We start from the raw sequence: 11866 nt of genomic DNA, 5'->3' as shown, positions 1-11866 counted from the left end.
GGCTACTCCCAAGAGTGTCCCGGCGCTTTGGCAAAGAGAAAAAACTCATAGAAGCATTTCAAATGAGAAACAGAGTCCAAAAGGGTTGTTTGCAATTACCTTTTGTCCTCCTGCTGGCAGTAAGGAGAAAACACCTTGGATGTAGCTCGACGAACCTGGACTTTGCAGAAGACCTGGCCCTACTCTCACAAACCCATCTGCAGATGCAAGAGAAGAAAGACAATGTGGCAGGCATATCAGCACAACTTGGCCACAACATCCACAGGGGGAAAACCAAAATCCAGAAGGCTAACATGGCCCATACGACTGCAGTTACTTTTCCATGTGATGCACTGGAATAGGTTGAGGCCTTCACCTCTTTGGGCATTGTCACAGACACCAACGTCAAGGCAAGAATTGGCAAAGCAAGGGCTGCCTTCTTTCAGCTAAGGAAGACCTGGAGCTCCAAGGACTTAACACTGCAAGCCAAGATCAGGCTTTTTTATCACCAATGTAGAATTGGTCCTTATGTATAGTGCAGAAACTTGGAGGACAACAGTGACAACCACCAACAAAGGCCAGACATTCATCAGTCCCTGTCTGGGAAAAATCTTCCAAATCCACTGGCCAAACACCGACACCATCAGCAACAATGACATATGGTAGCAGACTTTCCAACTCTCTACTCATGAAGAAATCATGAAAATTGGAATTTGCTGGGCTTTGTAAGTTCTGAAATACATTTTGCATCGTGGCTGCACCATGACACAAAATGTTAGTAATTCTGGGCCTCCATACATTAGACCAATGCAGCTTCTAATATGGAATGTCACATTTTCTAAGAGACAATAAAAATAAGCTCCCCTTTGTATAGCCTAACTGCTAAATGTTCCCAATGCTACAAGAAAGGTCAAATTAGGATGCGCTAAACAATAATATATGGTAAACAATTCTACTTACATAAAAAGATTGATGACTCTCTCTCTATTCTAAAAATTCTGTCACTTTTTATCTGTTATTAAAAATGACAAATAAACCTTATTAGATATCACAAAGTGAATCATAAAAGTATATACTACAAAAGTAGATATACACTATTCAGATTAAAATCTAATAAAACTGTTAAAACAAATACAGGTCAGATAAGACAGACGGTGTTCTATTTCGACTACAGAAGCTTCCTCTGAGTGATAACAGCCTATAGAACTCGTGAAAGAACAGGACATGTATACACATTTGGAAGCAACTGTAAATATAAAAAAGCTGGTCGACATTGCATAATATTTAAAGGCTTTAACAATGGCTTCATTAATGGCTTCCTGATATCTGAGTAAAATTTGCAGGAAATACAATGTGCATAGTGGTCTGCTTGGATAAATTGTCGCAGGGACAATGCACTAACTCAGGTGACCAAATATTTATGCTGGGAAAACTGGTCAAACGATAGAAAATATCCAGCCTAAAGCCTGTCAGTAGAAATCTTTGGGAATAATGTACATTTGTTAAATAAGGATGCATATCAAAGGTGGTTAAAATCAGCTGAGTTTTAAGTACAAATGGTTTAATTATTTCAGTAGACAACCTCAGTTCTTCAAGCAGTGTTAGACACTCCTACGTTAGTGCTTTCCTAGTGGTACTGGTCAGAGTTTCTGGATGATCGTAATACTCAGGATGACCAATATCTGTCATAAATTGGTTAACATCCTTTAGCCAAGGGATTTTGGAAGCATGTTCGGATATAAGGCAATACCTTGCAATAGCTCGGTTGAGATCCGGGTGCTCAGATGACCTGATTTTTTGCCAGAGAAGAACTGGCTGAACCTAAATGAGATCTACTCGGTATGGGGGACCAAATTTCAAATGACAGATAAAAGTGGACCAGCTTTTAGGAAGGGTAAGGAGATTTCTTAACCTCTTGAGCGCTCATGACGAGCTCAGCTCGTCATGAGCCACGGCGCTCTGGTGCTCATGACGAGCGGAGCTCGTCATGACCGCGCCCGTTACTTGGAACGCTCGCACGCTGGGCTGATTCCCCTGCTGGGCTGAACGTTCCATTGGAACAGGCGCGGTAATGACAAGCTCAGTTCGTCATGAGCCCGGAGCGCCGTGGCTCATGACGAGCTGACCTCATCATGAGCATGGGGGCGCCCAGCACTGCGGGGGAATCCCGCCAGCGGCGAAGGTGTTAAATAAGCGTTTTCTATCAGCTGAGAGAATCAACCTTTTGCATAACCCCACAACTCAGATCCGTACAGAGCAATAGGCTGGCATTTAGAATTATATGTGGTCATCATCTCTCTTTGGTGTTTAATGCTCAGCTTACTAGAGAAGTTAAGCAAAGCCGTAATGGATTTAACAAATTGGAGTCTTCTAGAATTCACTGCATTTCTCCAGTTTCCTTCCTGATCAAATAATACCCCTAAGTAAGAAAAAGCTGATGTGTGTATTCTTTTGGTACTCTCAATTAAAATGTCACAGCATTTTATTACTCCTTTCCCTACTTTCATAACAAAAGTTTTACTTATGTTGGTTTGTAGACCCAGGTTCTGCATATAACAACAAATTCAGTAAGCAAACACTGTAGGGGCAACTGGGTACGGGCAATGAGCACCGCATCATCTGCATTGAGGAAGGCCTGTATGGGTCGCTGTCCATCCTGGGGAAGAACAAAACATTGGCTTACCCTAATACTGCCCACGTTCTTGATATGCAGGTTAAACCCTTGTCGGAGCCCTTTTCTATGCTAAACGGCTGAGTGCATTCACCTTATAGGCCATATTGTACCCTAGCTGTGCCGGAAATATAAGTATCTCGGAAAGTTAACTATGATAGTATCCACACCCATGGTGAGCATGATGGTTCAGATTCTTTTGTGTGCGATGCAGTCAAATGTGGAAGACAAATCGTCAAATACTATAAACAGATTGCCACGTTTAATATGCACGTATTTTTCTATCAGTAAATTCAGATTAATAGCCCGCTCAATTGTCCCTACTCCTGTTCAGAATCCATATTGTAGTTCCGAATTATATTATTAGAATCAGCCCAGTCCTGAAGTCTGTATAAAAGCATGCAGCCAATCACTTTAACTAAAGAATCAAGTAAGAGAATAGGTCTATAATGAGCAGGACAGTTACAGTCGCCTTTCTTATGGATAGTTATTATAAGGGAATCTGACCCAGTATTTAAAAAAACAGCACTCCGATAGGATCAAAAGAGGACTGTTAGGAAGGGTCCTCAGAGGTCGTTGTTAGATTTATAAAGGTAATTTATAAAAAGGTCAATTGGAATACCATCTAAGCCCGGTGTTTTACCTCCTTTACTCTTCCTTAGAGCCAAAATAACTTTGTCAAGGGTCTGATCTTAAAAAAATGCCGTCAAGGGAGGGTAAGTCATAGACACTGATGGAAGAGCTTCACTGACACTCTCCACTGTATTAGAATATACTTTAGAATAGTGAGCTAATCAATTTACCTCTGTAGTTGCAATCTCGTTTCGGGGTCTGCCAACTTCTCTCAAAAAAGGGAAGTTGATAAAACAACAAAAAGCCATGGAATCCTTATTGTGAAATGCCTCATGTAGGTTTTCCCGAGCATACTCCTTCAAACTTTTTTTACAGTGTTTTATGGCAAGCCTGTAAGTGTGTCTACAGTCCTGGACTTCTTTGATTTTCCTAGGTTGCTTGCTTAGGCCTAATTTTCAACTCTTGTGGGCACTAGTGCAAGCAGAGATGAACCAGCCACTAGTCTGCTTTTCTAAGTTTTTCAGATGGGAAATTAACCCTTCTTTAATACCCTTGGTAATTAGTTTAAATGCTTCTTCAATGACTTGTATTACCCCAGCAGTCTCATCTAGACAGATTTCAAAAGTTCCACTCTGTTTAATAATTAACTAGTCTAAATATTTGTTAGGATTTAGCATATACCACCGTAGTGTGTAACCGTTTAAACAAGAGATTTCAATGTTCTCAACTGATGATAGACAGTGGTTTGACCCATTGATGAGGATGATATCTAACTCTAGGGGAAAAGGTCACTCATTGTAAGATCATGTAAAACAAATTTAGTTACCGAGGTGGAATAACGATTTGGAAACAGCTGGTAATCAATTACACTTTTCTCCCCTCTCCCATTAAATGTGCCGATTACTTCAACTGGAGGATAGCTTAATTTGTTACAGATATCCAGGTCATATTTAAAAAGTAATTAAGTTGCTCTCCATAATCTGTGCGTAAAAAATGTGTGATATTACCATTCACGGGATTAGCCAGACCGCAGACCTTTTTAGATGGTAGTGGGCACAATCAAAGGTTAAAATCACCTCCACATAAAAAAATCAAATCTCTTGATTCGTTAGAGGCTAGTAATTCCATGTCAGTGTCGAGTTGGCGTAAAACAGATAGTATATCCAAATTCCAGGCGTTATTGTAAAAACGTATTAATACGTTATCCGGATCCCGGTAGCGATGGGTAGGCACAACAGCCTTGACCAAGGCCACGGGAACCATTAAACATATATGGTCCTCCCCCTTGATGTCACACCTACCGGGTACTGTTGACACCTAGACTCCTTGACCATTAGGCAAGAACAGTCCAACTCAGGTAGTACAACAGGAAGTAACTGTATTATTGGTTGACACTGTACTAGGTCATTCCATCGAGATAGATGTAAATTACTAGGTCCTGAAGAATCGCAGCAAATTGCATATGCGAGAAACATGTCGACCTCACGATACGAATCGTAGTCCTAGATCGTGATACGGAATCCTAATTTCTGACGATCATAGGCTACCCACTGCTTTTATGTATAGCAAAGGACCACCAGAATAAAATTGATCTCCGGTACCTTGTGCTATATTTTAACCCACCTATCTACACTATCCATTCTCTCCCTGGCCCCACACCTGCACTTCACCCACAGGCCGTTGGAAAAAAGATCTCCGATAAAGAGCCCCTCTTAGAGGTGAGCCCGTAGGGCATTGCATCGCCTGCCCTACGAGGAGCAACCGCCAATGATGAAGCATGACACTCGCAAGGGTGTGTGAGGCAATTAATTCCAACTAATTGGATACCCAGGGTAGTCCTCCACTGAGCACTACCTTCACCCTTTTGTGACCGGACCTCTCCTTTCTTAGGAACAGCAGAGTCCTCTTTTGTCAAAAACGTATTAATACCAGCAATTTTGACGATAAGATTAGGATAGAAATAATTTGATAAAACACTTTTGGGGTTGTAACAACTAGATTCGAGGAGACCAACTTATTTGAAACATAGGTACATAAGTCACCTTTGGGCCTACCACACATCGAGGGGACAGCTGGCGTATGGAATGTTTTAAAGCCAATGAGATGCATTGGATCAACAGACCAAGTTTCCTGTAGACATACAATTAAAAATCAGGACACAAATCTAATAACTCTGTCAAATTATGCTTGCTATGTAGCCTGGCCACTTTCCAAAATAGAATGTCAGTTGCACGAACAGGGGGGAGCGTTCCACAATGGCCATGGGAGCTAAAGTAATACTTATTTTTGGATATAAAGGTAACAATCTGCCATGTTGCCTGCCCATACACCCATATTGATATATGGAGTTTTTGGCAAACCATCACAAAGATCTTCTCTATTTCCATTGTCTGCCTTCTGTCAGTCCACTCCGATAAGGGAGGAAAGTCCATCATACCAGTTAAGAGTCCGAATTGTAAGTGGCGAGGAACGTGTTTGAACCAGACTAAAGAGAGCCAGCTTATGTTGTACTTGACCCTGCATGGGGGATTGAGTGGGGAGTTGCGTGATAGGTTGACAAAAAAAAAAACAAGTGGTAAAACAGCAATTTGGGGTGGATTCAGAAATGGTGCTGGGGTAAATCGAGAGAATCAGATTTATTGCTATAATTAAAAGCTGATTCTTTATTGAGGTTAAGGAGAAAGGGGGTTTGGAGCACACCGACTCACATCACAGCTCAGTTCGCCCATTTGCATCCTGGTAAATGCAGTACAAAATGAGTATTTGCTTGAAATTTAGCTGTAGTTTTTCACCAAAGTTGGTGGAGACATTGCTGTATATCTCTATACACTTGTTTCTCGGTTCACCCCTTCATCAGTAGAAAACAGCAGTTGTAGGAAACAAAAGAAAAGTCATCTGAGGTTGCTGGAAATGCTGCCAAATTCCTCTCAAGTCACAGTACCACTCACAGGCACACAGGTGCATCTCCAAAGCTTGTCACCTTGCTGGTTCAAGGGAGCCTTAAGAACAGAAAGGGGGTTGGGAGCACACAGCCTCACATCCCAGCACAGTTCGCCCCTTTGCATCCTGGTAAATGCAGTACAATATTAGTGCTTATTTGAAAGTTAGCTGTAGTTGTATTTTACCAAAGTTGGTGCAGACATTGCTGTATATCTCTAACCACGTGTTTCCGGGTTCAGCCCTTCATCAGGAGAGAGCAGAAGTTGTAGAAAAGTCATCTGGGGTTGCTGGAAATGCTGCCACATTCCTCTCAGGTCACAGTACCACTCACAGGCCCACAGGTGCATCTCCACAGCTTGTCAGCTTGCTGGCTCAAGGGAGCATTTTAAACAGAAAGGGAGGGGGGAACACTGCCTCACATCCCAGCACAGTTCTCCCCTTTGCATCCTGGTAAATGCAATACAAAATGAGTGTTTGCTTGAAATTTAGCTGTAGTTTTTCACCAAAGTTGGTGCAGACATTGCTGTATATCTCTAGACACGTGTTTCTGTGTTCAGCCCTTAATCGGTAGTGAGAAGCAGTTGTAGAAAGCGAAAGAAAAGTCATCTGGGGTTGCTGGAAATGCTGCCAAATTCCTCTCAGGTCACAGTACCACTCACAGGCACACAGGTGCATCTAGAAAGCGTGTCAGCTTGCTGGCTCAAGGGAGCCTTTTGAACAGAAAGGGGGTTGGGAGCACACTGCCTCACATCCCAGTACAGTTTGCCCCTCTGTATCCCGGTAAATGCAGTACAAAATTAGTGCTTACTTGAAACTTAGCTGTAGTTTTTCACAAAAGTTGGTGCAGACATTGCTGTATTGAGGTTGGTGGGGGGGAGGGGAGCCCAAGTCTTAGAAGACTTTCAAACAACATGGTCTGGACCTGTTGGGACTGAAGAGTTGGATTAGCCATGGGACTAGTCAATGGAGTGTTACTCATTGTGGCAATAGATAGCTTCACAATTAGGTGGAACTATCACAATGCAAGTGTACCATCCCCGGTAGGTCTACATAGGTTAATACAGTGCTTTCAGTAAGTTTTAGTCTATCAGTAAGACCACTGTAGGAGGTCTTAACCAAGTCTGCCAATACTTGTAAAGATGGTCACCAAGGGGGTGTAGTTCTGGGTTAGTATGGGCAAATTTCTGTTTTGAACTCTGGAATGTCTTGATTGTGACTACATGTTTCCATTATTTCCTTTCCTTTTGGGCAGTTATGTCCCTCCTGTTATTCCAAGTTGGATTCACCAGTGACACTACTTGGTATTTTTGGCCATTTCGTTGGGGGTTGGGGAATCGAAGTACACGGCAAGGAGGGGTTAGACATGCTCTCATCTATTTTGAGTACAATAGGGTTCGTTCCACAAGGAGACCTGCATTGAACAATAGTTAGTGAGGACACTTAACTAACTATTAGTACACAAGTAGTTAATGTTTCCTCCACTCTCAGGATCTGCTTCTCTATCGCTCAATAATACATATAAGTTAAGAACACATTATCATTAAACCATACGTTTTCTTACAATTCATCAACCTCTTATTACATTTAAAATCTCAAGGCATCAATAGTACTCCGTATCATTGATATCATTCCAGCATTGCAAACAATGCAATTCAACTCCAAGCAATTAAAAACAAGACTCATTGTTTCTACTTGTGGCGATGCACACTTTACACAACTCTTGGAACAAAAAAACTAATTTATATATATTTTAAAACTTAAAAAATATTGGACCAAATTCACAAAGGTAAACTGAGATAAAAGTCTAACTTTACGACGTTCGGTATTGCCAAAGGACATTTACGAGTAGTAAAGTTAGACTTTTGTCTTAGTTTAACTTAAGTTTTGGTCTTAAGTTTAAGTGAGACTAGACATATGGTCTCAGTTGAACGTAAGACCAAAACTTAAGTTAAACTGAGACGAAAGTCTAAGTTTACTACTCGTAAATACTGTTTGTGAATATCGAAAGTTGTAAAGTCAGACTTTCTTCTCAGTCTGCCTGTGAATCAGGCCCAACGTCATTAAAAATTCTTTTGATGCAGTGTTTTGGCTGTACTTGAGATGACTCACACCAACTTCCTCAGGATTACAATACTTTTATACATAGCTACACAAATTTGGGGGAAAGAGAAATATAAAAACATCATCAGTCTGAACTTATTATCATTGTTGTGTTCATCTAATACTTTAGTGCATACTATTTACCTGTGCGTCCTGCCTATCACCCCACCATTTGTCAAGTGAGTCAGTTGGCTTAGGTTGCCAATGTTGGGGCTGATTGAAACCTAAGCCCATGGTCTAATTCCAGGATACTATTCAATACAACAACATATTCTAATGACAGCCTGTTCTTGATTGGTCAAGGTGACTATAAGCAAATAGCATTTGCCCATCTGCAATCAGAAATCTACCATTGTGTTGTAATTACAAAATTCAATTAAAGGATATGTTGGTCACTTCTTAAAATAATTTACCTTTTATCCTTTTTTGTCAGTATAAAGCCTCAGATTGGGAGAATTGGCAAAGTTATAAAAGTTCCTCCATGACCTTTATTTTCTACAAGGTGTACAATAGCATGTTAGGGAGTACTTAGCTCAGTTAATACAAAAGAATTGTCAATACTGATTCCCATCCCAGGTTGTCACTCATTTACCTCTTAACCTTATTTTTCAGCCTTAAGGTTCGTAGTGTGCGACCTGGCTGAGTTATAAAATTTACTCCATGACCTTTATTTCCTAATAGGTGTACAATACCATGTAAATAAGTACTTAGCTCTGTTAATACAATGAAGTTGTCAATACTGATTGCCATTCCAGGTTCTCACTCACTATTTAAAATCAGCTGCTGTGCCTTAATTTCCCTTTCATTATCCCCCCAATATATTCCTGTGTGGAGATCTATGTAATAAATATATAAAATGCACTATTTTATTGTCTTTTTTCTGTTAGCGGAAGATATTTAAACAATAATGTATTACTTCACTTACCATGTTAACTTAGTTAAAAAGATAAACATTTGTGTCTTGTATTTGTATAGGACTTTCTAGGAGCTAAAGCTTTTCTTTCTGTTTCTGTGTTTCTTTGTTTCGTTTGTTTTATGATGACTGGTCCCTAGTGACCCAGCCGAATACCCTAAGTAAAGAGATAGGATTTAGGAGTAGTACCTAAATCATTATTTCAAACATTCCTATCATTTTATCATAATCTGGCATATCTTTATTACATTAACTGACCGGCAAGCAACCTTTCACGGTTTACACCATGTCCTTGAGCTGACATTAAATTAATATGACAACTCAGTGTTGAGCTAGGAAAACTAATTTTTTCCTGATCACTAACTCATTTCCTATAAACTGTGGGTGATATATATGCCGGGCACTGAACAGACTACTAAACATTTGTTTAGATGCCCCCCAAGCTGCCAAAATATTATGGCAATTTGTGATTCACATGCTCGGTTTTTGGGGTCTTAGTGACGGTATGCTAGCACCAGAACCCACATCTATTGGTGCGCCTGACAATCTGTATTCAGCACCGTCATCATTATGCCAAACGATTGCAGCTATTTAAAAAAAATATTGTATTCGGCTTTAGAGAACTTAGGGCCAGATGTAGGTCGCCAAATACCGGTCGGTAACGGCCGATTTCGGCCGTTACCGACCGGTATTCGGGATTTGACATGTAGGTGGCCTTAATTTTACAGATTCGGAAAATTTACAGATTCGGTAAATTTACCGATTCGGTAAAATACCGAATCGGTAAAGTTACTGAATCAGTAAATCCAGATGTAGGTAGCACTTTAAACAGTGCCACAGGCGATTACCGATTCGTTATTTACCACCAAATACTATTTGGTGGTAAATAACGAATACCTGTGTACATGCACATCTGTGCATGTACACCTGTGCCATGTGGCACACACACATGCCCTATGGGCATGTGTGTGTGCCACATGGCACACAAACCAAAATCAGGGGTGCAACAGGGTGTCAAAGTGACACCCTGTTCCCCTTGACAAATCAGTATTTGTACCGAATCGGTATTTACCGATTCGGGCCTATAGGAATCAATGGCAATTAACGAATCGGTAAATACTAATTCGGTAATTACAGAATCCTACCGATGCGGTAAAAAAGTACAGAATTTTTAGCTACATCTCATTTACAGAACCTAGAATACCGAATCAGTAAATTCGGTATTTTAAAGTCGGTAAATGAGGATTACCTACATCGGGCCCTTAGTACCAACATGCTCACACCAGGACTTACGCTTATCGATGCCTCCACTCAATTAGTACTCCCTAGCTCGGCTCATAAACCCATTCTAAAAGACAGCATGCAGATTCTCCCCACCTTGTTATGGCTCTTGTCCATAGTCTAATTCTATATTGTTAGACCTGGAACATCCAGTCAACATAGGGTAGCCTGGCACAGAGGTGATAAAGCTGACCTCAAAGGCAATACGTGTTAAGCTTGCATCACACCAAATACAGTAACTTAGTGCCCAACCACTAAAAAGAAGAAACTACACCAGTTTAGGAAAATACGGTCTGTTTTATAAAATTCTCTTACGTTTCTTTTTGTTTTATATCAGATTTTTCATTCCAGTGCAATAAACAATTTTTCAATCAAAAGGTTGTCATTTACGAAGTTTCACATCACATTCCTGGTTATCTTTTCTTATACAAGAGGAAGGAATCCTTGAATTCCCCCTATGCCCCCTGTTACAGAATTAAAACCACAGTACTTATGTTGAGGATATTTAGAGCAAAGCTTTTCCAGGAGGAACTGATTTATACATTACCCTCGGGTATTCAGGGTCAACAGAGGCTAGAAATCACAGTTGCCTAGCACCTTTCCCCTCTTTCCACTCTTGCCTCTAGCACAAACCGCTGTACATCTAGAAGAAAATTAGGTACGTTATTCACACATTTCCCTCTCTCTGTACGTTTTACTTCCCTTCAACAGAGATTGACCTGTCTGACATACGAGCGATACGGGGCCCGGGATAGACAACAATAGATTATTCCCTGATCTCTACTTCCCCTTGGTTTCCGCTCTTCAGCAATTGCGCAGCCTAAATGACGCTCTCCCACTCTCCAATCTCATTCCCCATGTGAGTATGGCAGTTCAATGAATGTTTAGGTCGAGTTCCCAATGAGGGCTGAACACAATGCTGTTGGCCTGTCTCACAGTACCTCCTGAATAACTGTCACAGACTCAGTTCCCAGCCCGACACCCACTAAAGCCAAGGGCTGTTCCTTCTTGCTTCCGCCCTCTCCCTGAGTATATCCCCAGCTTACTTCGGTACTGGTGTGCGGTCACCCGATTTCTGGGCAGTCCGTTCTACGCTTCTGCTCCTGTGGAAGCTTCGCCAAGGGTTGGTTTGTCTCGCCCCCTTCCTCTCATGAAGCGAGGTTCAGGCGTTCCTTTCCCTGTGAGCCGGTCACAGCGTGCGAACGACTTCCGCGGTCCTTCCCTCGCTGGCTCCGCCTTCGTCCGGCCTCCTTTCCAACACTGATCCGCCTTCTCCGTCGTCGTCGCTGGCCTTCCTCTCCAAGACTCCGCCCTCGTCCGGCTTCCTTCTCTGCTTGTCGGCGCCTCCTCACAGACGGGTCGTCAGATGGCTCCACAGCTTTCCCACCCGGTGAGTCTTTTCTACCTCA

Source organism: Lissotriton helveticus, chromosome 7 (assembly GCF_964261635.1).
Source record: "Lissotriton helveticus chromosome 7, aLisHel1.1, whole genome shotgun sequence".
NCBI lineage: Eukaryota > Metazoa > Chordata > Amphibia > Caudata > Salamandridae > Lissotriton > Lissotriton helveticus.
The sequence above is the reverse complement of the archived record's forward strand: the minus strand, read 5'-3'. Positions refer to the sequence as shown.